The 27,337-nt window shown below is 35.3% G+C and overlaps 1 long non-coding RNA gene across 1 annotated transcript in view; it reads right to left on the bottom strand.

Moving 5' to 3' along the window:
• Window positions 1-22,792: 22,792 nt before the first annotated feature.
• The window catches only part of LOC139588403 (uncharacterized), a 29,990-nt gene continuing 25,445 nt past the window's right edge, over window positions 22,793-27,337 (bottom strand). Inside the window, exons 2-3 of the long non-coding RNA XR_011678667.1 lie at window positions 23,577-23,663; window positions 22,793-23,066 (exon numbers count right to left, since the gene is read on the bottom strand). This is a non-coding gene — a long non-coding RNA (uncharacterized lncRNA). The remainder of the gene's footprint in view (window positions 23,067-23,576; window positions 23,664-27,337) is intronic.

Raw genomic sequence — 27,337 nt, forward strand, 5'->3', positions numbered from 1 at the left:
ACAAAGGAACTTTGATCAAGATTATGTCAAACATAAGAAAGTCCATATTAAGATCAGCTAAAACTTGTACTATCACAGCTGTCCAGTTCCAAACCAAAAAACAAACCAAACTCAAAGTATCCTTAGCCAGCAGCAGATAAATTTTATACTTTCTATCACTGCATTTAAGTACAGAAATCCAGCTATGAAAGTAACTTTCTCTGAGCCAGGATCTTGGACTGGAAAGTCAAGGCATATTACAGATGATCACATTGGATGTACCTTTTTTTGTTCCCTAAAAGTCATGCAGTTTTCATGACCATTTACTGGATCACTCACTTCAAACTTATGCATCTACTTTGAAAGTTTTGAAATTGTGTACACCGTGCAAAATTTATGTTTCTCCTGCATGGATTTGTGTTGCTATAAACAATATCTGTAAAGTATAAAACATGCTTTTGAGAATATTATTTTATTTTCTTATATTTTTCTCCTGTTTGTGGATGTGCCTTTGACAAACAGTGCATGTTTTAAAATAAAATTCTACTGCAAATGACAATCTCTTTCTCCCAGTTCAGTCATCAACCATACCTTTAGAGGGAAAAGTATTAAAAGGGAGTGAAAAGTGAAGTTGCATGATCTCTAAAGAAACAAATGAGATAAAATGTGCCTTTTCCTTTGTAGAAGTTATTTGAATAGCATGAATTTTGGAACATATCTGAAGGTGGCCTCCAGTTTCACTCAGTTAAATTTCACTTAGTACTTACATCTGGGCTGTTTGTTCCGCACATCTGGCATCATATATCTAGTCTTACCTTTTGTGGTCAGTCCCAATTTAAGGATATCTTTTATATAATTGACTTAGCCATTTTATTATTTTCCTTCTCTCTTTGACAGAACAATGCACCAATAACTGCAGCTTATTGCATGTTGTAGCCCAGCTTTCAAATTAAAAAGTGAAGTTGCAACTAACTTAGTAATCCTAAAGATTTCTAGCAACAAGTAATGTGAAATTTATGTGGGCTTTGTTCCACAGTTGGAACACATGAAAATCCCATTCAGCAACCAAGCCCCACCTGGCCTCTCACTCACTTCCCCTGCATTAGGATGGGGGAGACAATCAGAAAGGTAAACCTGATAAAGTTTGCGATTGAGATAAAGACAGTTTAAATTCATAAACCACAAACTCTGTGCACAAGCAACGTAAAACAAGGAATTTTCACCACTTCCCATGGGCAGGCAGATGTCCGGCAATCCCCACAAGAACATAGATCCGTAACACATAGAGGCGTCTTGGGAAGACAGACACCATAACTCCCAACATCACCCAACTCACCCTTTCCTTTTCTTCTTCCTTGTCCTGGTTTTTGACGGGACAGAGTTAATTTTTCGCACTCATTTCTAATCTGGGTCACCCATGGTGATGGATTGAAGGGAAGCTTTATGGTACGTGGCTGAGGTCACTTGGCTTGTTCAGCTGAAAGAAGGGGAGACTGAGGGAAAACTTCTTTGTGGTCTACAGCTTCCTCATGAGGGGAAAAAGAGGGGTGGGCAGTGATCTCTTCTCTCTGGTGACCAGCATTAGGACACAAGGGAAAGTGCATCAGGGCAAGTTTAGGTTAGATACTAGGAAGAGGTTCTTCACCTGGAGGGTTTTCAGGCATGGGAACAGGCTTCCCAGGGAAGTGGTCACAGCACCAAGCCTGACAGAGATCAAGAAGTACTTGGATAATGCTTTCAGGAACATGGTGATTCTTCTTGTGATCCTCCTCAGGGCCAGGAACTGGACTTTTGATGATTCTTGTGGGTCCCTTCCAACTTAAGACATTCCATAATTCTCTGTTTGAAGCTCTCCAGAGATCTCAGTGATGTGCAACATGAATCAGTGGGAAGAAAAAGCCAATAAATGAAAACAGGAATAGTATCACAAGCATTCCAAATCCTCAACTTTCAGTATAAACTCACTCATATATCTTACCTAAAAACTCTGTAGAACAATATTTTTTGTTGTTATTTTTTTAAGGTCTTTTTCCTGTTGCAAGTGTGGGAAGACATTCCTTTGTTCTTATCTTTCTTCTTTCTCTTGTGGCTCCAATCTGTGTGACTACTGTGACACTTGGTTTCACGCAGCCATCACAGTTTTCAATGTGATGTTTCCAATGGGGAGAGCAGCTTTCCTTACTCCACAATGCTGCATCACCCCTCATGCTAGATATAGGAATATTGGCCATCTCTTTCATGGACAGCTGCATTATGGAGGGAAGGAAATGTAGAAGCATTGATAAAAAAGTGTATTTAAACCTTCATTTGACATTTCCATTGCTGGAAATCAGTAAGGAAGGACAGGATTCAGCAATACATGATTAGGAAGCTACCATAAAACTAGTTTGATTTAGACAACTAATGTGGTTATCCTTAAGTCCTGGTATGGATGACTGCTCTACTGATTTCACATGTGGAAATATTGTTTTCAGTAACATCATTCAGGCTGTGATATCCAGCTCTCAATAAAGTAAAGACTTCTATTGTTTGAACTAATATTTGCAGAAGACTACAGTCCTATAAATATGTGTGTTTGAACTGCTGCTTGAATCTAAATACATGGTCTTGGCAATTTCTTCAATTGGAATTCTCTTAAACAATCTTTATTCCTATAATCCAAGAAATATGGCAACACAGTAATGTAAACATGGATCATCAGTTACATCAATATCAACATTCTAAAATTGCTACTACAAATATACAGTGAGAAATTCACTCATATCCAGAGTCTTGTAAAACTCTTGAGAGACCTCAACCTGAAATCAGTACATAAATAAGAAGTTAAGCCTGTCCTTAATTAACTCATTAATAGAAAAAAGGACAAAAGTTAATTTGTAAGGTTTTCAAGAGGAATTATAATAGAAGAACACAAAATTCTGCCTGGATGTTTTCCTTAAAACCACCTGGTTGATTTCCAGTTATGGAGTGTTTTTCTACAAAAATAAGTTCAACTACCAAGAAAGAAAAAATACAATGCTCAAAAATTAAAAAAAAAAAAAATTGTCTCAATTTTTATGGATTATTTTTTGATCAAAATGCTTTCTACCAAAATTGAGAGGTGATTTGTTAATCAAACAATGCAGTTAATCAAAACTGAAAGGAAGATAAAGAAACAGGAACTGCTATTAGTATTTTCATTTTCCTCTGGCTGTTTTTGGCTGGTTTCATGTGCCCAGATTACTTTAAGCGCTTGTACTTATCTTGTGTCTCAGAATAATCCTTCAGTGGATTACTGTGCAAGGCTAAGCACAACCCCATTTTCACAGTTTTATAAATACATGCAAATACCAAAGGCATTTTTCATTTAAGTGGAATTTATACTCTACTGGAAACCACTATATATTTCCTATAGTGCACAAAAGTGAGAGGCTGTATTATTTTTGAAATGGAAGACACCTTTATTGATAGATTTATTTGTCTAGTGAGGATATCCTAAAAAGTCTGACATAGTGAAACTTCTTGCAAATGTATTCCTACCTGTTAACTATTAAATAATAAACAGGATGTCTGGTCAGATAGATCTATATAGGACAGATAGATCTATAGAGGACAGCTATATCAAATAGAGTTCTTTTTTTTGTTTGCAGCTACACTAGGCATTTATATGCAGAAATAAAATTCTACTGAATTTAGCAGAGTTATTTCAGATTCAGAGGGACATAAAGTTGAATTTGGCTTAGAGGAGGCAGATACACTTTGCACCAGTAGCCTGGTCTTATAATGGAATGCTGATCAAGATCTGAGGCATTGATAATCTTTAATTTTGCAAAAGAATATTCATCAAAGCTGCTCCAATGACATCATAATTCATTCATAACTCTGATCCTTTGTAGCTAACAGTGCAACACACGCAACAGTTTCATACTGGAGAAGGTCAAGGACAAGAGCAAGACCAAATATCTGCCAATTAACCACATTTGAAATAAGTGCTGGGATTAGTCGGTAGAGAAACTCTCACATTTGGTTATGTGTGAGAATCTTTCAGAGATCATTGTTAACATTGCTGGCATCTGGCATTGTTCACTTTCCTTTTAGTTTCCTTTTGCAGGATGTGTTACAGCACTATTCTGAAGGACAATATTAGAAACTGAACAAAATTGATTTTTTTTCACTTACTTACATTCACTGTGAAATAGGGAAGAAAATACATAACCTTTGGGAGATATGGGGATACCATTGCCTACCCTGATGAGGGTTGAGTTATCAGGCATCTCTAGAGAACAAATGAACACATAATATCATTAATCTCTGGAAAATGCCGTTGTGCCTTGGTCAGTATTCTTACTGCAAATTTGCTTATTAATTTTAAAGTTCATGAGAGACATGTGCAATTATGTATTTGCAGGCAAACACTTTGTATTTGTAGGTAATTTCCAGAATTTCTTTAGATTATTAAGGCCTCTTAGTATTTACATTGTGCAGCTTTTTACTCTGGATCAAAGCTGTGAATTCATTTACATTGTTCTACTTGAAATTTCTTCAGAACTAATTGCAGTACTGAGCTGGATAAGATTTGTTTGGTTTCTTTTGTTCTGTGAAATTTTATGAAAAGCTAAAAATGATCTAATGTCTATGATGCCAGTATGTTAAGTTGTAAATAGACATGCTTAGAGATAAATACAGTGATATTTACACAGACTTTCTGAATACTATAAGTAAATCTCCAAACATATGAGTGGCCTCCATTTAATGATAACTGAATACTGCTAAATAAATTTTAGTTTAAAAACTCAGACAAGCAAAATATATAGCATGGGAACAATTCTTAATGAATATCTTCATTTGTGATTGGTGTTATTAGTGAAAGTTGAAATTTAGTGTGATGCTGTTTGTGAAGATAGACACCTTTCAGAAAATTCTTTGAAGTGTGATATTTGATTGGATCCCAACCTACATCAATTTCAGAAAGGTGCTCTCAAAATGTTCTGTAAGGACCTGAGGATTGACCAATGACTTAGGATAGTGTTACCATACTGACAAATGCACATCAGAAAGAAATACGGAATTTTTATTGCAAGAATGGTCACAACCTCACAAGAGTAATTCACCTTCTCCAGTGACTAGACTTGCACAGGATAACTAATACTTCTGCTTTCTTAGTTATCTTAGTGCAATACCTAATTAGATGTACTTTGGAGCCCTTAACTTGAGGTTTACTGACATAACTGATCATAACATAACAGAGCAGATCAAAGAATAAGCGCAGCTGAAACCAGTTAACTTTCACTCATAAGCTATACACATTTTGAAATAATAATGTTACTAGATCTTTATTCTACACTTGTCCAAATAGGATTTCTACTGTATTTTCTTTAAAAGCAAGGACTGGGGGAAGAGAAGACAAACCGTTAGTGAAACCAGCATTGTTTGCTTATTGCACTTTTCCTCCATGTCAGTATTGTGAGATAGCTAATTAGAGTGAGGAGTTGTGATCCAAAAAGGAGAAATGATGCTGCATGAAAAATAGAATTTTTACTTAGGGAAAATTCTTTCTCTATTTATAGATATAACTAAGCATCTTTAGACACTAAAATTAACATTTGTGGTTTTGAAATATCTTGAATACTGGAAAGCATTCAAACCTTTTATTGACAAAAATTAAACTAGTCTATTTTAACCTTTTTCTTAAATAAACATGATGAATTGCCCTGACTGCCCAAGTCTCCATGTGACATTCTAAGTTTCAGGCACAAGAAATCTGAAAGTCCTCAGAGCTCCCAAAACTCAGATCCTTCTCTCCTCCAAATGAATGCTGGCTTAATACAAAGCTCCTTAGTTCCTAATACTTATAACAATCAGACAACTTTGCAGCAGATACAAATGCTTTTTTTGACATAACTTGGAAAAAAAATCTGCATTTTCTAGTGGTAAAAAACATATCAAAAACTTCTTGGCTGCCTTTAACAGTTATTTTGATGCATGATATGTAATGGACTAATTTAAGAATTCATTTGAAATACGAGAAAAAAGGAAGTAGATTTCCTAAAGATGCTGTTCCATGTTGTTATTGGGCAGTTATGCCCATCTACCATATGGGCAAAAAGAAGACCAAAACAGTGATTTCCAAATCTCAGCTCCTAGTGCTATTCTTGCAGGCAAATACATTTTACATATTTTGTAGAAAATGACAGAAATAAGAAGGGTATGCAGTTAGAAATCTAAAGGTCAGCATCTAACATTATATATGAATAGAAATTCACTATGAAAGACCTGAGGAAATTATTCCAGTCACATTATAAAGATGGAGTCATCTGATTTTCTGATCTCTTTAAACTCTTCTCTTATGCAGTGAATAATATAGGTAAATATTTTCCAGTAGACAATTCTAGTTGCTGACACTACAATGTACACATTATAAGCTCAAACTAATTATGGCTGAATATGTGGTTATCATTTTGCTGTCTCCATATCTGTCTCTTTCCAGCTTTGTATATCTCTCTCTGTACTCCTATCTGATTATACTTTGCTTTGCATGTGTATCTCTTCACTCTCCAAGTATCTTAATGCCATTTTTTTCTTTTGTCCTGATGCAGTCTGCATTCTAAATGTCTGAGACTGCAAGTAAAGAGATCTTGCTGCTTTCACATGGATTTTATTCTCTTTTTTTTTTCTGAATTTATATATCAATCTTGATAGAAAGTTTAAGTGAAAGAAAATGTGAGGTCAAAGAAATTAAAACAATCATGTAATCAACAAAAATATCGACAGATGATAATTTCAACTGGTAATATAATAATGAGCTTTCAAGAAGAGAAAGACCTAATTATAGTACTCAAATCCTATAAGAAGAGGTAGATATTTTCAAATGAAATTGAAGTACAAGAAGATCTGGAAAATGAAAAGAGAGGTAATTTATATTTTTAGAGGTAATTTATATTTTTAGGAGTTGGAGCTAGTAAGGCAAGATAATGATGACCGTGTGCATCTGTATGCATGAAAACATTTGAGCTCAGCTAGACTGCAAGAGGTGATATTGGGAGCTTTCTCTTGCATCTCTCAGTTTGTAAGAATTCCTATGGTATATCAGATCTTTCATATGTTTGCCTGAGTATTTTGTCTAAAAGTTTCCCATACTACCTCTTCTGAGAAAAGTATATGCACAGAACACACAGCAGACTATTCTACCTCAGTCTTAGGTCTTAATTATCAGAGTTTCCTTTAAGTCCTAAAGCACATTCTTAAAATGGTAGGGAAAAATCTCACATCATGCAATTTATACACATTGAGTTTGAAAATTTCTTGACCTCAAAATCTTTGGGAATAAGTTTCCAAGCCAGAACACACAGTGTGTATGAACAAGTTTGTTTACAGATACAAATTTTCAAATATTTTTCAATGTTTATTTTTTTCCAATTTTGAAGAAGAAGAAGCAATTTAATTTAACTGACGTCCTTGATGTGCATGTTTTTTTCACTAGATAATATTGAGTCACTTTTTTCTGAACAAATACGTTAGTAAAATTTGCTTTTCTGCAGAACCTTTTTTTTGAGCATGTATGCAATTTTTCTTCTTGCATTCCTTTTCACTAGTCAAATAATGTCAATTTCCCATGTTTCTAAAGGTGCTGCTGGTTTTTCAGGGTCTACTGCTTCTGCATAACTAAAATATTTTGCCACATTTTAGTGGGACTTCAATCTCATCATATATTGAAACATTTTTGGAAACTTAAGTTTCCCAAGGGTTTTCATAATGCCATAACAAAAAACTGAAACAAGAACTACAGATAGAGTTAAAACCTACTATATAGCAAATGGAAAACACAGTCATACTTTGTGGCAGACAAGCCAAATCTGAAAAATCTGTATGGAGCATATATGCTTTTTTACTCTACTCTACTGTACTCTACTGAAATATGAAACTGAATAGCATCTTCTTATATATGATTTTTCTGCTCCTCAGTTACACTGGTAGGTATAATAAAATATATTACTTTTTTCCTGAAATCCTTGACTTGATACTGCCCCTCAGAGAAAGTATAGTATATACTTCTGCCTTTTCCATTGTGTCTCCTAGTATTTATGTAAAATTAATGTACAAGTTATTTACTGATGATGACTGCTTAAGACCTTTATTACTTTTTGGACATTTTTAAAGAATCTTTTGGAAACATAAATACAACTCCATTTACCACCATTTTTCTTTATCTACCATTTTTCTGTAAATTCATAAAAAAGGCCTATATCTTTTCACTCGTCCTTGCCTACATATACAGACACAAACACATTATTCTATTGAACATCAGGACCCATGTGATTAATTGCTGTCGAACTCAAATAAAAAATTTATATCTGAAACTTTGCTGTATTCCTTAAATTGCAATGTCTACTCCATTACAAGGTTCAAAAATTTTTAAATTAACATTCTTTCCAAAGCTCTTGTAGTTTTGAAGAATTAAATTTATGGTTCATGAACTCTTCTAATTAATTTACCTTTTTTGGAAACCTCTATGAAGTCTAGGCCTGCTGTCTCTCAGATCAATATATTCATCCCCTTTGTCTCCAGGGCCCTAAATATGTTGATGGTTTACCTGAAATGAGTTGACTACTTTTCCTTTAACCTTAGAACTATTCTCTGTAAATATTTCAGCAGTAATGTCTTAAAAGAAAATAGGCAAAAACTGAAGACACATTTCTTTTCCAAATTCAGTATTCAAAGTCACTGCTTTCTTTGTGAGTTTTAAGTTACATTAGAAGTAACAAATTTAACTTTTTTGAATGATTCAAAAGACTATGGGAGCAATCAAAAACAAAAAAAAAATCCTTTAAAAACTTAAATATTATAGTGCTTATCTAAATTTTCATATGTATTCCCAGTCATTTTTGTCTGGACTCTTAAGAAAATACACAGGATTAAGTATTTTGAAATGAAAGTACTTTGGTGTGATAACACACATCTCTATCACCAATAGATGAACCCTGTTATGAGTTTTAATTATATTATGGGATGACATAATATCAAGGGATTGATATTATATTATAATGGGATGACAAAATCCTCAAGGACACAGAATGCATTTTTCTTTTAATTCCAGTGGAGTTCACCTGGCCCAGATTCATACAGCTATTTATCTTCAAATTTCAGTTATCTGGTTAAACTTTCAGTGTGAAAAATATCATTACTTTTTATATATACATTTTCTAAAATGCATACATGAAGAAAAACAAGCATTAGAGCATCTTTCTCTCAGAAGTATTTTGGATTAAGTCTCAAAAGGCAAAAGGAGTATTTAAAATTATCTGCTTCATCAGAATATGACCTTCAGCAAGTAGCTGTCAACAAGCTAGTGAGATAGTCAGAATTATTAACTGGACCCCAGAGAACTTGACTGTAGGCAGTGCTGTGAGGTTTGAGAGTTACAGTATACAAATCAGACAGTGAAACCTTTAACTTTGCTAATGATAACCATCACTCTAGACTTCTAATCTTTGGGATAATAGTTCAGCTGATTCATCTTTGTTCTGTGACAAAGGCATAGATTCCAGTGATTCATTACTTTTACATTCCCATTAGCAGAATATTCACTCACTCTAGGGGCTTGTGTAACAGAAATCCACAGTGAGAAGAAAACACTTCAGGCTGTGCCAGGTCTTTTCTGTAAACAATTTAATTATTTTGACTTCAGATAAATACTAAAATTAAGGAACTCTTCCTTGCCTGTTATTCTCAGCTAAGGCCTGACACAACAGATAAAAACTGTGACACAAAGTACAGAGGCTGAGGAGTAATGTAGCCACACAGTAATGTAGGCTATTCTTGTCATGCATGGCATTCTGAGGTCACAATTTACAAAGCAGAAAATGATTGTCTCACAAGCACACAACAGTCATTATCCACTCATCAATAGTTTTCCTCTGTGTTAGTCATTAATAGACCTTCTCAAGAGACTGTTTTCTTGACAGGACTATGGACTCTGTAGATACTATTTTTCATTTCCTTTTTCACCATGATAAATTGGAAGGACCTGGACTGACAAACTTGATACCCACATTTGGTAGCTCTGCACTGTTGCCATTAGTCTGTTAGATAATAATGGTGCCCTTTTAGAGGAAATGAAGACTCTGACTCAGTGAAATCATCCAGCCATCTATACTGTCTGTATAGTCAATGGAGAAAGTGGACCCTTGTGACATGCTTGTCTTCCTAGGTCAAATTATTTGTATTCTGAAACTCTTTAATTACTGCCTGTAAGAAAGATGGGATTTGTTAGTTCTGGTTATTTGATTAATCCTGTTCAGTTCAAAAATCTAGTTTGGACCAGATGCAACTCTTTCCTCTTACTAACTTAGGAACCCTAATTAAATAGGTAAACTCGGGTAAAATTAAATAGTTAAACTCAGGTAAAAACACCCTCAGGGCACACACACGCACACACAGATATGTGACCGTGGTCACAGGGGTTTTCAGGTGAAGGAAGAGATGAGAATGTTGACTCCATGATCAGAAGGCTTGATTTATTATTTTATGATATATATATTACATTAGGACTATACTAAAAAGAAAAAGAAAGGAAAAGGTTTTCTCAGAAGCTAACTAAGCTAAGAATAGAATAGAAGAATGATAACAAAGGCAGCTCTCTCGGACTCTGTCTGAGATAGCTCAGTCCTTGATTGGCCATTAATTATAAACATTTAAGATGGGCCAATCACAGGTGGACCTGTTGCATTCCACAGCAGCAGATAACCATTGTTTATATTCTGTCTCTGAGGCCTCTTAGCTGCTCAGAAGGGAAAATCCTAAAGAAAGGATTTTTAGTGAAAAGATGTCTGCAACACAGATACATGGTTCTTTTACCATAAAGAGCTACATTAACCCTCCAAGAATAATAATATTTTAATATTAGCATTGCTACAAAGCATTCTTCCTGTCTAGATTCCAGACACATTACCGTAAACAGAAGCAATCCTTCTTTCACCCAAACATTGTGATAGAAAAGGCCAATTTTTCAGTCTACACATGACTTCCATCAGGCAGCTACTCAAATTAAGATGAGATATAGGGGCTCAAAATGATAGCAGTCAATGGAAAATCTATCTCCGTGAATGGCAGCTATAATAATTCAGAGAATATTGTTATCAAGCCTTACGTTACTGGCTTTTCTGCCAGCAGAAGTGCCACTTGTTAAAGAGAAAGAGCTCATAGCATTATGAATGCCTAGGTATATGTCAGCAAGTCCTATTTTTCAGTTTGTGCTCCCTTGAATACATTATATGCTGCAACAGCTTTGTTTCCCCCCCTTCCTCCATCAAATCCAATTTTAGTAAAATGTACTTTTTTACTTTCAAAAAGTTAGACTGTATTAGCAAAGTTGCCATTGTTCCTACTATTAATACTCCAAAATTTTACAAGGGGAAGAAAGAGTCCTTCCAGTAAAACTCAAAATTTATCACAAAAACATCACAACTTTGTGGGTTTCTTGGACTCCAAGTAACAAGGACCAGTAAATTCACTCACTCTAAATTATGAAATAGGAAAAGCCATACTTTTTTTACTTTATGACAGTATTTATTTACATCCTATTTCCTACTTATTATCAAAGTCTTTCTAAATAAAAAAAAAACCCACAATCTGCAGTGAGTGATTGTTTTTTTTACAAATTTTGAGGACAAATGATTCAGTTCTGGATCTGACATGTTAATTTTAACTGCCTAATAATGTGCATAATTGCTGTGCAATTCTTGGAGTGTCTCCTCTAGTGCTGATCTATCATGGCCTGCTTGAGTTCTTTTACCATAATAATTTATTGTCATGTTGGGGAAAGTGGTGAATATATATAATTTATATATGCATTCCATTCTCTGAAAAATAATCAGAGGGTGTGATCTTCAGGTAGTATAAATATCCACATCCATTAGCTTTAATAAAGCTGTAGGCTTCCATCTGTACCATGGAGATAGTCACCTTTGACATTCAATAACCATTGAATTTGACAATATTTTGCACAAAATTATAAGGTTATCAACAGACCTGTAAAAGAGGAAAAATATTTCAATAATTAAGCAATTAAATACTTACATAGTTGAATAATTATTTGATCCAAAGCTAAGACAATATTCTTGCTGAAGAAGCATTTCCCAGATTTGGAAATTCACATCTGTTAATCTCTGAGGGGTGAAATTTTGTGCCAACATTTTTTTCCTTATAAATCAAGAGTATTTACTCTGAGTTGTTTTGAAGTATTTTGTATGCTATATTTTATTAAGATTCATTTTTTGTGGACTGTGCTGAGGTTTTTATTCTTATACATGCCTCATTTGTTTTGAGAAAAAAAAAGTTTCTAATGTGAATATTTGGGTATATGTATTCATAGCAGATCCTGTAAACATAGTAATCTAATCTTAATATTAGAAGTTTCTTACAAGATATCTTAAAAGCTGAGAAAATTGTTTAGTCTATAACATTTATTAATTGCATAATCTGAGGAATCTTACAATTTATTCAGAAATTACCATATATGTGGGTAGGCTAGAGCATATATTATTGTTCTTAAGAACATTAACTTTCAGAATGCAACATATTATTGGCATAGTTTTTTGCACCAGATGTTACCTCAAAATTTGAAGTAGTGAACACAATTTACTAGAAAAATTTTCTCATTTATTTTCTTTTCACTTTCAGAAAAGAAATGATCCACCCCAAGGCAGTGTTTGATCAATCACATTAGCATGTCGAAATTAGGTGAAGGTAAATTCAGTTTAATTCTGTGGTCTGATATCTATGATATTTATTGAATGCACATAGTAAAAGTGATGTCATATATGTTTGACCCAGTTTTATCCAACCTTTTACTTTTTTAACAAACTGAAGCACAGACTCTTGCAATGACCCATCAAAGAAGTAGAAAAAGAGGGAATTAAAAAGATCCTGAAATTTTAGTAATGTTTTGCTTAGTTGTAATGCATCTGATCAATATGGAAAGGCTTTCTGTCATTAGTTAGGTTTTTAAAATGACTGGAATTTGACTAGGTTCACTTTTATTTATATAATCAAACTGTATTATATAAAATATTGCCATATCTCAAATTATAATTACTTGAGAATGTAATGGTCTTCTGCCTACCATTTTGCTTGTACTTCCTTGCCCTGAACAGTCAAGAGCTATGCTTCAAGTTTTACATAGCAGAAGACAAAAGGAGAAAAAAATTTGTTTCTAATACATAAGCAAATAATTTGGTATTAAGTTTGAGCACTATAATTACATAAGTTTATTGAGTAGATTTAAAGTTTTCATGGGTTAAATATTTAAACAAATACTCAGAATAAAATAATATATACATAGAGGTTATTGGATCTAATTCCCATAGAAAAATATTTGGTGGTTATATTCCTGCATGTATTGTAGGCCTTGTGTGTCTTGACGTGTCTTTTTTATTGTATCTTAATTTAAACTTCTAGGCAGCATGCTGTACATCATCTTGAAAATTTATTAAAAATGTAAAAAAGAGTGCTTTGTTTACTTTTCAGTTGTTTCAATGATCTTTATTGGTAGCAAAATTTCAGATTCTTTTTTTTCTTTGCAGTTGTGCTTTCAGCTCTCCTCATAAGTCACTGGGCATATGATTTTGCTGTCATGTGGACCAGAGTAAACAACCAGGGAAAAAATGAATGTTCCAGCAGTGGCCTCTCTATTTGTGTACTACTAGATCCTGAAACGCTTGATTAATTCACTTGGTCTGTAGCTTTCAGATCTGGCTCTTGCAAAGTTTATCATTGAATCTGTAATATTAGCTCTGCTACGAGGACCCTTATGAAAGCAAAACTAGCAGGCATCCATTTCACTCTTTTATCAAAAGCACTATTGATGAAAAGGTCCCAAACACTGCAGTGTATTTGGGGTTTGGCCAGCTACACTCCTAGGCATGTTTATATGGCAAGTGAAAGGCTAAATATTCTTGCACCAGTGCCAAAGCAGTTTCCTCTCCTTGGCAGCTGCTAACTAAAAGTCATCTTCCTGAGAATGGTAGGGTGGCTCTGTCCTGCTGTGCTATGACATTTCTGGGTACTGTCCTTTTGCAGCTAATATAATTAAGTATTTCCCTCATGCACTGAGCATGTTGACAAAATAAATCCAACTGAGAAGAAGCACCTGGTATTATAATTTTCCATGCCTCTACTGAAAATGTAAATCAAATTTAACCTCAGCAGTTTACTCTTTTCCTTAATGAAAAATGTATGGAAGCCAATAAGAGACACATCAAGTCAATGTATTTTAATAACATGCTTTTTAATGTTGTGATATTGTGACAGAGGGGGATTCTAAAGATTCATGTGTACCAGTCTGAAATATTATTATTAAATTATATTCGGTGCATTTTCAAATATGCATGGAGTAGTATATATTTGGTTATTTCTACAGAGCATCTAGCTGCAAAAATACATTAAGAGGATTAAATATTTAGAAAGGTGTCTAGCTTTACAGAGTCTGCTAAATTTATGCTGCAGCATACTGTCTACATTATTTAGAAATTTTCTATGTTATAATCTTGACTGCAATTTCACACACCATGTTATAGTTATCTAAATTCTGAGTTCAGGCAACAGGTATCAGAGCTCCATGTAAAACTCATCTGGAGCAAAGGAAGGCTATTGTTGCCCTGAGACGTCAAGGACAGAGGAACAGTTTACTATTGTGTCCAGCCTCTGACAGAGTGGCTTGTCAGCTAAACAGCATTTTTCCTGACTTCCAACTGTTTTCATTTGTAAACAGAACAACAAGTCAGTTGTAATGGAAAATTAGTGCTCTCACATGAAAGTGGAGGTAACAGATCAGGCTTTGGAGACAGTCTCCAAATTTGTCTTGTTACAATTTCAGTGCAAACATGAGATCTGGACAAGATATAAGTATGCCATGACTTGAGTCCTTCTCTATTATGACTTGCTTCATCATTTGTGTGGGACTGAGGAGAACCTAGGTCATTTTCTTTATAATAAGTAGTTGAACACTTCTGGCATTTTAAAATAGGAACTGTGACATTTCTGAAAATAACTTAAGCACCAAGTTTCATTTTGTAAATCTGAGATCCTCGAGTCCTTCTCTTAAGAAGTGGTGGTATACAAAACGTTTTATCATTTTGGACTAAGAAGTTCTGTCTTATCTCTTGTAAGAAATAGAAGAATTTGTGTGAGCAGTGAAGCACAGTGAGTGACAAATTGACAAATGTTCATTGTCTGTTTTAGTGAATCCTGAGCTGTGAATGTTTCCACTGAGGAGCAGCATATTGCTGTCTGTTGCATCAGAAATTGATAGCCTCCTACAGTAATGTGGATGAGAAGCCATGGAAATACATTTCTAAGTAGCAGCATTCAGAGCTGCTGGATCTTAGTTGTGAGATATGTCAGAGCCAGCTAATTTGTGAAACCATTAAATTCTGAGTGGATTAGTATTTGTATTGTCATTAGATTTCATATTGCTTCTACAGTATGTCTTATATCTGAAAAGAATACAATAGAATCACTGAGGTTGAAAAAGACCACTGAAATTGAGTCTAACCATTTACCTGTCAAGTCCACCTCTAAACAATGTCATTAAGTGCCACACTTACATGTCTTTTAAACACTTCCAGGGATGATAACTCAACCAGTTCCCTAGGAAGCCTATTTCAATGTTTGAAAACCCTTTCAGTGAAGAAATTTCTTCTCAGATCCTATCTAAATCTCCCCTGGAATAGCTTGGAGCCATTTGCTCTTACCCTATTGCTTGTAATGTGGAAGGAGACACTTACCACTTTGATATCAGCACTCAACTCAAGCAGCTGTCAGGATTTACCAGCTCTGACTCTAGTTTGTCCTAGAGGTTCCCTATGCATCTGTCTTTATATCCTTATCTAGAGACTTGAATTCTGAACCTCATTCTGGAGGAGACTGACACATTACAAACACCAACCAAATATCCCTCCATGGGCCTTCCTGCAGGGATGACATATCCTATCTGGAAGCTTGGAAAGTCCTCTGGGAAGTAGCAGAGTGCATCTGAGTAATTTCTGGTTGTCATTGGAAATGAGCCTTAATTCCATGCTTTTGGGAAGACTACTTGGATTCCAAAAGTGCTTTTTTTTTCGAAATAAGGGACCTAAGGGTGCTTCTCTGGTTTTAAAAAGAATGTGCCTTGCTGGGTTAGGTGCCTATCCATCTTAGCTTTCAAATGATCCAAGAGCTTAAAAGTTCAAGTCCTTAGTCACTCATCAAAGCTGGTGGGAAGTTCTGGAGTTCTCAGTCACCACTATATTTTATACCTGCTCTGAGTGGCTTTCTGTCATCACACACAGATTTTGTGGATTGTGTTTCTAAGGAACTTCTCTATCAAATTGATAGGGAATGAATGTGCATATTTGTGGTGCTGTGAATTATCCTGCTGAGCTGTATCTAATTCTGACACACTGAGAAACCACTTAAACTACTATCAGATCATGATATCAGATCATGAACCAAAATGGAAGCAGAATTCATTCAGGTCAAAAATGTCACACTGATGTATATCAGTGCCATATCAAAACTGAAATATAAATTGTCAGTATTAAATATGCTCGAGATAGGTGGACGGTAAAGGATTACCTCCCTTGAAATACAACACTAGTGGAAACTGCTGTGGTCAAAGCCCTTGAAAGATTGAAATTGTCATGTAGCATGCAGGGAGATAGCACTGACACAAGGGATCATTGCATTTCAATGAAGGAAGAAACACAAGTGGAAAGGTACAGAATTCCAAAACACTAAAAATCAAAGTTGTAAAAGACATATCAAGTTGATACAACACAAAAAAATCCTGAAATGAGGTAAAATGGCATTTTTAATTCAATACTCAGAATAAGAATATGATGAAATAACTCCTTCACTATATTTGCATGATAAAAGAATGTCTAGTGATGGTGCTTTTTTATAATTTTTTCTTTTCTGGTAATTAAGAATTTTTGTACTTAAACTTGAAAGCTTGTTTTGTCATGCCCCTTTTGACAACAGAGTCAGGCTGACCTGCTAACTCCTAGGTTAGCAATGCCAGCTCTTAAGTATGCACCCTAGTGGGCAGGTGCTGTACTTGAAATTATGATTAAGACATCATGTATCGACATTTCAAGCAACTCAGGAAGTAGAAACTAAAACTTTTAAAGTTGTTTCTACTCCATTTTTCCTTCTAACATGCAAGTTCTCCTGAGTGGTTTTCATTTTCTCTTTTTTCAGGTCATTTAGTTTCTTATTTTAGCCATTATTCATTAAATATTAAATTTAAAGCATTTGATCAGAGTGTTCAGAGCTGGCAACGAGTCAGATCTAAACATTATATCTTACTGATTTGCTCTGTCATTGTAATTTCTCTAACTGCTAAATGAATTATAGGATATCACTGTAATGCAGAAAATACCTTCTCAAACTTATACATGAAAAAGTGACATAAAGCAGCGGGAAAGATATAGCAACAACAAGTTTTTTATGTCCATTCTAAATCAGTACAATAAAATACACTTAAGTAGTGTACACTGGAATAAGCTATTTTTGACAGAGCTCAGAATCTCTAAAACACAAAATACTGTGCTCTATATTGATTCTCTTTTCATATTTTTCCATCATTTTTGCATACAAGAAGAAGCAATGAAAATCTCTAACAAATGTGAAGAAAACATTCTTAAACCATTTCTTTAAGATAGTGAACTTCCCCTTTTAGGATGCAAACTGCTGCTGGATGTTCTATCTGAGAAAATCTCAGTTTTCTTGTATCAGATTTTACTATAGCTACCATCTGACTGTAAGCAAGAATTTGCTGTCTTATCATCTTACTAGAATCAGCTTGAAGGTGACTTTTTGTCTCCAGCTTTCACAATGTAAGGGAGATAAATGAGTTGCAATACATATTTTCTGTGCAGCTCCAGGAAATAGCAAGGGGTCCCCCTGCAACCAGGGTTTCTGGTAGACTGGACTGAGTAGGGATGCTGAACTAAGACTAAAGGTTTTTGCTGCCCCAACGCATGGCAGAGAGAGACGGGGGTCTGGAGGTGGACTAGACTTAGGAACATAGACTTTTAGACATCAGGTAATTTAAACTATACCATGAAAAATAATCCCATTGTTCCTCTCCGAAGAGTCAGGGCCATAAGATACTGAAAACTGTGCTGCAATGAACCACAGCTGTAAGAGCTATAAACTTTTTTCCACTTGTATATGATTTCTAAATTATTCACATTTGCTTCTTCTCTCCATATCCTTTCTCTGTATGTCCCAGCTTGAATTATTGAGACTTCTCTGGCTCACAGTTAAATTCACCACTGGCATAATTCAAAGTGATTTTACTGGCCTTATCAAAGAGCAAATAATCAAACCCCAATGCGTGTCTTTAAGTTAAAGAGATCATTTATGTATTTTAAAAATTCCATGCATACAAAGAAGCATGTTACATGAGATCTGCCTGTCTTTTCAAAATGCAAGAAGTTCAAGGGTTGTTAAAATGCCTTCTTGTGTCCAGGTTTTTATAGAGATGACTATAACAGAACTCTTTCTCTCTCACTGTCATCCAGCTAGGCTAAAATGGTCACAGATTTTCACATTAAGGGCATAGCTAAAAAAACATAGGCATACTCCAGTGTTGCTTTCCAATTATAGATTCCTCTGTACTTTTTCATTTGACTTTACTCTTTCCATTGGCTGATCTGAATTCTGGTAAGAAAGTGAAGTTGTGAATTTTAAACAGAAATAATTTTAGTAGTGTAATCTAAGACAGGCTATTGAGGCTCTCTCTAGTGAAATACAAAGCTGGTAAAACCATTAGATTCTGGATTAGGTTACTTGGAGCTGATAACACCAGCATTGTGGGTTTGATCCCCATATGGCCTGTTCACTTAGGAGCTGGACTGGATGATCATTGTGAGTACTCTTCAACTCAGAATATTCTGTGAATCTGATGCATTCAGACCACTTGCTCTGCAAGGAAATAACCCTGGTCCAGTTTTAGGGTAATTAATACCCTTACCTTTGGAGTTGTTCAATAGGTTCATGGTTCAGCAAATGTTTCAGAAACAGACTGTCCATCAATTAAATTTCCTGCAGCAAGCTGCAACAAATCAGTCCCTGCACTAACTAGATATTTCACCACAGTTTTAATGAATTATAAATGGTGAGAGTGCTTTTTATTAATAAAACAAGAGAAGTCTACATCTGATTACTGGTTCCAACTTATGAGCATAAAGCACTATCAGAATGTCCAGGAAACAGATTCAATTGCCTAATATTATTATAATTACTGTTATTCATCACCTATCAAATGAAAAATACTCTATCTGGATTTGTCTGCAAAAGTATCTGCTGTTGAGGCACCTCTACTGTACTATTAAGCAAAAACTCAGAGAAAAGACCCTCAGTGATAATGAATGGAATGAAAGAAAAAGGTTTTTATGTATCCCAGTATGGAAAAAAAAAAACATGGAAAGCATTTTAGAAGCTTGAGAGCTAAACAAATTGATCCTGATTTCATTTCTTTGTGCAAGTTACTTCTAAGTTGTCTATGCCTCTTAGCTCCTCCAGAGAAATAATACTTCATAAAGTCAGTAGACTAACAAACCCTGGGACTAATAGAGCTGGAGTTTTTTCAGAATTCTAGCTTGTTTGATTGGCTTTTTAACTGACTTACACTAAAAGCTTTTTTCATATCTGCCATGCAACCTATTACCTTCTCCAACACAACAATTTGATTGTGAAGTGTGAGGAGTAGGAATTAGCAGACTAGCATTGAAAGCTGTTCCTTTTCTGTCCTGTTAAACTATCTTTAAGAAGATAAAACCACCTAGTTTTATCTTCTTTTCAAATTACCTTCCTCAACCTACTGGGGTGGAGTGAGCTGCATGTCTGGCCAGTTAAACCAAAGCAGTTCTTCATCTTTTCTCACAGCTGAGTTTACTGTCATCATTATTTGCTGAAGGAGTGCATTTTAAGCTGATACTGCAAGATATGAAAGGCAGCCAATTTCTATGTCTCTAATCATTGCTATTAATACCAGAAATGCCCAATTCTTAGAGACAGTCATAGAACTAGAAAACACCCTTTTTCTGTGCATCCTTTCAAAACTTTTTGCGCTTAAAAAACCCCAAACTTTAGAACAAACTGCTTGAAGAATAATTTCCACAAATAATTCTGGGGAATGTTTTTAGTATAATAAGCATGTTTGATGAAATAGGAATTGTGGAGGGAGATTTATTTTTACATAGAAATGTAACAATAATTTCTTAACTATGAAATATGATTATTTGATTCTTGGCTTTCCATAATAACTTGTGATAATTTTCTGCCTCCAGCAAGCAGTAGTAAGCAGTAACTCATGTCAGAAGACACATTGGCTGAATTACTGATTTAGAGAATTTAAACTCTATATACAAGAGGGAATACTAAAGGTAAGAACCTAAGCTGCTATGTGCAACTTTGACTGTAAAGGGAAAGTAAATACCTACATACTTCATGTTTTAGGATGTTTAAAAATAAAGATTTTTGGCTTTTTTCAGCCTGATTCATTGAAGGGGAAAAATCAAAAAAGGAGAAATCAACTTAAAGAGAGCCCTTTGCTACCAGTAAGCATCTGTTTTCTTAATAGCAGTTTCTTGTTTCTACCTGATCAAAACTATGTGAGCTATAGTCAAAGAGATCCAATCATGAATCATCTCTTTAAAATTTATGGATTATCAAGCTTCAAAACAGAGCATAACAAAGCAATGTAAAACAGATCAGGCAGCCAAGCTGGCATTATGAAGAACCAGTTCAATTCTACAGAATTTTTTAGATCAGGCACAATGCTCAAGCTAAGAATCTAAGCTAAAGCAAAATAGCTATATTACCATGACCTTGATCCTAAACTAATAAACCCTGTCAAACTTGATTTGGCACCAGAGGAAAACAGCTCAGATATCTTGGCACAGTCAGTTCTGCAAAGACTCATTTGCTCAGGCAGACCATCACATGGTCACTGCAGTTTTCATCTATCCAGTATTGTGGTACTCTGTCAGATCTCATAACTTCTTCAAGAACCAAATACATTTGGGAGTGGATTGCAGCCTTGTCAGCCTGGCTCCACTGGCACTAGATCAGATCCACCCCCCTGGAATATATCAGGCCCATATGGTTTGGGATGAAGGGGACCAAATGGTACATATGCAAACATCAGTTTTCTTACAAGCAAAATCTTTACCATTAAAGGCAAAACTCAAAGGCTTTAAAGCTATCTTTTAGTGACTTTTTCTTGCAAAAATTCCGTATTGAATTACTGCGCTGTTATCCTTAATAGAGGGTATGGAAATATATATGGATATCAAAATATCAAAACATAAAATTATAAAAGTTGAAGGGAAAGGGAAAGGGAAATCTTTAATACATGGTCCTATGAAGAGTGGTAGGAGTGATGCCAGTCAGATAGGCTATATTCCTCTGTTTATTTGGGATATAGAGAAGCCTCTTTGCAATAACTCTGCATTTGAGCTCCAGCTAAAAAAACAGGTACCTGATAGGCCACCTGACCATGAAATGCCATTGCTGAGGCAGGGAAGAAGCATGAGGAGGAAGGAGCAGCAGACAGCTGTTATAAACTGGCTGCCACTCCCCATTCTTTCTCCCTTATACTGTCAGGGGCTAGAAGGGAAGGTGGTAGAGAAAATGGGAATTTTATCAGCCAAGACTGATTAAAAGGGACATTAAAAGGGCAGGTCTAAGGTGTTTTCATTTTTTCTGAGAGAGTTATGCCTGTGAGAATAATTGGCAAATTATTTCCTTGCCTTTATCTCAACCCATGAGGTTTTTTGTCTTATTTTCTTCCTCTGTCCTGTTGAGGAGGGGAAGTCAGAGAGCAGCTGGATATATGTCAGGCAGCTGGCCAAGGTTAACCCACCTCAAAAATATTCATTACTATTTTAGCAATCTTAAGAAAATTTTGTAAAAGTGTCTATGTGGGATATGGCACAAAAGACAGAGAAAGAGTGTTTAAACTACAGAGTACTTCTGTAATGAAAGAATATATACCTTCACATTTACCATTATTTATTTGGGGAATTAAACAATATGCATCACTGTCAGAAGAGCTATTTGAGAACCTTTCCACAAGGAAATATGCATACAAAAGAAAGAAGGGGATTAAGTTCATGCTGGATCTTGCTGAGATCCATGAATTGCATGTGATGATTCAGACATTTCTGTGCTCCTTCTCCTCTTCATTGCTAAGTAAATTTGCCTTTACTGAAACATCACTTACTGCAATACCACCTCGGTTTCTGTGTACTGGTGGATTTTACGTTAAGGTAGAAGAGTGTCAATTCTCAACTGAAACACTACTTAGTGAGATTCTGATATACTTTAAGTAATAATAAAAGCAATGTAGGGAATGACAGTCAATTGCAGAGCTAGCTTATGCAGTTTTGATTTCCTTGGATGCAAATCATGGTTTCAGGCGGTTTGCCAACATCAGGATGGGCCATATTTTCTGCTGGTATATTTTCTTTATTTATTTATGGTATATGTCATAGATAACATAGTAACATGCATAAAGTTTAATTTCATAAAATAGTTTTACACTTCACTTAACAATTTAAATTACATATATTAATTTTTCATTCTCTCTTAAAATATCATATTTTGTCAGTTTCTGCATGCATGATAAAAAATTGTTATTAGTTTTGGTTTTTACACGTCCAACTAGAGAAATTTCCAGTTTCTCACAACATTTTCCTTCTTTCCTTGTGGGAAAAAATATTCATAATTTCCAAAATTCTTGAATGAGTTTTTCCTCTTCTATTTTTCTCCTTTACAGTTTGATGTGTTCTGTTATTTGGGAAAAAAAAAAAAAAGCTACAGGTGCATTTTGGACTGTATCCAAAAAATCACCATTCCCTTTTAAATGTGTTCCCCTGAGGTGTTGTTTACATGTCTCAGTTCCTCACAGTGTTTCAAATACAGCTTTAGAGTTAGAAGTAGCTTAGGCTTACAGGTTTTTGATGATACAAAGTTTAATTATGTCACAGAAAATCACTAGTGAACTAGTTTTTCTTCACATCCATTGGCAGAATTCTCAGTGGAGTCCGTATGAGCTTCAACTGCAAAAGAGGTGCATATTTCCTCTTCAGATACAAAACAGAAATGCCATGAAATTATTAGAAATGTTCCTATAAAATTTATGTGACATGACACAAGACCTTAGATTTCTAGAAATTCCTAGGAAGATCTGTATCAAAATGGTTTAGAAGAAATGGAGCCATTTTGTCTTTGCATTGCCCAGAATTTTGCAATAATGTATGGACTGAAAGGAAATGACTACAGTAGAAATTGAACCATGCCATGGAAACCCTCTGGCCTGTAAGGCCATGTTAAATGGCGTATCATCAGGCACTTTTTCCCCCTCAAAAGAGAGTGGCCAGATCCAAACCTAGAATGGTAGGATGCAGTTACATGCAGTTACCTTGACAGTGAAGCAATTTTCTGGGAGACTGTTTGGCACAAACCATGACATGGAATAAAATTGTGCTAAAATTTAGACAGTGCCCACAATCACAGACTGTTAGGAACTCACGTTCTGAGCCATTTTTTTTTACTTGTATAGACATTACCCATGAAACAGCATAAGTCATCAGCTCCATCTCTCTCAGCCAAAGATGACTTTGTCTTCCAAAAAGGATCTTCCACTCTCCAAAATACTGCAAGATACAGAAATACATCTCAGATACCTCACAAAACTTAAGTTCTGAAGAGAGCATGTATGATTCATGTCACTAAAGAAGTAATTACAAACAGGTTGTGAGTGTAAGAGCATAGAAGTGTTGGTTCCTTTCCATTGGACATATGGAGGTAGATCCTGTGATGACAGCAAGCACAGATGTCTCTCCGGAAGACGTCTGAAGCTTCATTAGATAAATGTCACGCTGAACCCTTAGTACCATGAACCTAACTTTTGTCTCTTCTTTAATGGAACTCACCTCTCTTACACCATATAGCCTCTGCTGTACAGTTTAAAAGCACTAACCTCAATTTGGATGTAACATTCCAAAAGCTGAAGTTCCACAATAAAACATTTTACTAGCAAAATTATAAATTTAAAGATTGCGTCTAATAAGATTGTTTTTACCATATCAGTTTTTATTCCAACTTAGATTATATTTAGATTAAAAAATGGGCTGTCTGAAGACAAAAAAATGAGTAAACTATTTTCTTATAGAATTCTTGGGAGACTCAAGAAAATTCCTTAAATGCTCAGCTATTTTACTCAGTATTATTCCACTCAAAATATACTTTCTAAAGCTCAGCTTGCCTTCCTGAAACTCAGCACATTATAAAAAGGGCAAAGGGCAGTTTACTTGCAGGATCCAAGATTTCTCCTTTATATTTCTACAGCCCATGGTGCAGACCATGGTGTGACAGGCTGTGCCCCTGCAGTCCCTGGAGGACCCCATGGCAGAGCAGGTGGTTGCACCTGTAGGGGGCTGTGACCCTGTGGGAAGACCATGCTTGGAGCACTCTGTTCTTGAAGGATAGCACCCTCTAGAAAGAACACAAGAGAGGGATCCATGCTGGAGCAGTTTGTGGAATTGTAGCCTATGGGATGAGCCCATATTGGACAAGTTCATGGAGCATTGCCTCCTGTGGGAGGGACACCCCACTGGAGCAGGGGAAGAGTGTGAGGAATCCTCTGCTGAGGAAGAAAGAGCAGCAGAGACAAGTGATGAACTGATGTGATGGAGCCTCTGTTTTCCATCCTTCTGCATCACATGGGGGGAAAAGGTAGAGAAAGTTGGGAGTTAAGTTGAATACAGAAAGAACGGAAGGGTGGGGGAAACTGTTATAAGATTTGGCTTTATTTCTCATTACCCTACTCTGATTTGATTGGCAATGAATTCTATTAATTTTTCCCCAAGTTAAATCTGATGATAGCTTGTGAGTGATCTCCCCCTGTCCTTTTCTTGACCTACAAGCCATTTGTCCTAATTTTGTCTCTTTGTCCTGTTGAGAACAGGGAATGACAGAGAGGCTTTGGTGAGCAGCTGGCATCCAGCCAGGGTTAACACACAAGTATACATTGTCATACAATTGTTTTGTTTTAATAATTTTTTATTGTAAAAAATTATTATATTTAATCAAATACAAAATAGCATAAGAACTAAGCTATGCAACTTGTGTACTCTTAGGAATTTTTTTAGATACTAGCAATTTCAAGGAAGAAATTTTTTCCTACAGTATTTTTTTTTATTTTATAATTTTTTTTATTTCCTGCAATATTTTTCTTTTCTGTTATTCCCTTTAGGAGGATTAGAAACTTCTTAAAAGGAAATGGTCTTCAATAAAGTGTTCTATGAGAAAAGGAGAAATATTAACTCTATATCTTTGACTACATCTGTTCTACTCTCTATACAGTCAGTTTAGCAAAGCACTTAAGATGCAACAGGCCTTAACTATGTAATAAGGACCCTTAACAATTTTCTTAACTGATTCCAGTACTAGGGCTTATACAGAAACAATATATTTCTTTTTCAACTTTCAAAAGGGTCTCTTTGTTCTTGAAACTATAAATTACCTGAAGAATAACCTAAACTTTGCCAAGTATCTAGAAGGAATCTCTTTAAATGCTAATGTGATGCCCAAAAATATCATGGCCATTTTTTATCTTGCATCTAATATTCTAGTATTCTCTATTGTCCACTGAGGTAAGCATAAAATAGAATATGTGCAACTTTTCTGATTAAAAAAAAAAAAAACCAAGGAAGATAGGGCAAAATTTATTGTGTTCATAAAAGTTAAGGCATGAGCCTGTTTCAAGTCTTTCCATAAGAAAATTTTTATTGATAATATTGCACTGAGTACGATATAGGAGCAGCTCTACCTTCTTTCTTTTCAGGATTCACTCCCAATATGAATATTCAGCTGTATGGCTTCACAAGAAATTAGTTGGATTTTCAAACCAGAACACGCTATATGCTGTTCAATCTAGGTAATTTCTAAGTAATTTTTTTCCTGTCAAAATGAAGCACTAGCTTTTATAGGAGCTTTCCAGATCTCTTTCTGAAGAAATATTGTTTTGTACTCCACTAATACCAAGACATTATATTACATATATTTAATTCTCTCAATAATTCCATCACATAAAGCATTTATCAGCTCCAGAATTTGAACCTGGATGTAGCACATTTCCCAGAATTTGAACCTCTATGTAGCCTAATTCCCAGAGAATTATGTTATTCTCTGCTCCACTTTGTAGTTTCTTGAAATTCTATTTTCTTATGAAGGAGTAAAGCACAGACTGCAGAGGAATTTAAATAAAATAGTTGTGAAAGTAGAATTTTAAAAAAAAGGTGAATTACAGTACAGTGACTTCTAATAATCGCCTGACACTACCAAATTAATGGGAAAATAATGACTGCAGTGACATTTGTAGGTATATTTATAAAATAATATCACACTAATCTTTTTTTTAGACAAGACATTTTATATCTGTCTGATGGGATTTTTTTCAGTTTGGAGGACAAGTATGAAATATAAAACATTGTCTCTTATGCTTGACCTTTTAACCCACTCAACTTTCATTGTACCTTGTATTTCTTCTGCTCCTATTTACTTTTCCAGTTTTATTATAGCAGCTTTTAAATCATTCCTTTGCAAGAAGCATCTGAGTTTCAACTTATGTCCCATGAGTAGCTTGGGGTATGCAAAGCACCTTTCACTTGGCAGTCAGGTGAACAGAATGTCCAGTTTCTCTTTCTTCAGATTCCCCTTGCATTGGAATAATTATCATAAATAATCCAAAGACTATATTATTTTGTGTACACACACAATGTGAAATAGCAAAAACCGGAACATGATGATATCAAGGATCTTGCTAGGAAAACATTCTCCCCATGGTCTCTGTGTAGTCTCCTGGTAACTGAGGGTTCAGAAATCCAAGATGAGAAGATGTCTCTCTCCTCCCCACGACAATGGATGGAGTTTACAACAACTTCTGCCTCATCATGGGCACAGTAGGTGTTAACCTAAGTGAGGCTAAACTAGGCGAGCGTGTACAGGGCATTCTCCTCTTTCTGACCCTGCTCTTCCCTCAACAGTGGACTCCTGTCTGAGGTAACAAGTCCTCTGCAAGTGGAACTACACATAAAATAACAGGACCTTGAGAGACTTCTAGGCATTTTTGCATTGTAAAATATTATTCAAAAGGGTTAGAAGATTCTATGGAAGGAGCCATGATTCAAGAAAGAACTATCAAGGGGCCTAAGTGTAGAAAGTCAACTGGGATGATGCTTGGTATTACTGGCTGGCAGTTTCTGTAAAGTTCATTCTAAAATAATCTAATGTTTTAGTTTTGTTACTTTATGGTCTCTCATAACAG

The sequence above is a fragment of the Agelaius tricolor genome, unplaced genomic scaffold (assembly GCF_023055355.1).
Source record: "Agelaius tricolor isolate 1412-34295 unplaced genomic scaffold, bAgeTri1.0.p SCAF_3, whole genome shotgun sequence".
Lineage (NCBI taxonomy): Eukaryota > Metazoa > Chordata > Aves > Passeriformes > Icteridae > Agelaius > Agelaius tricolor.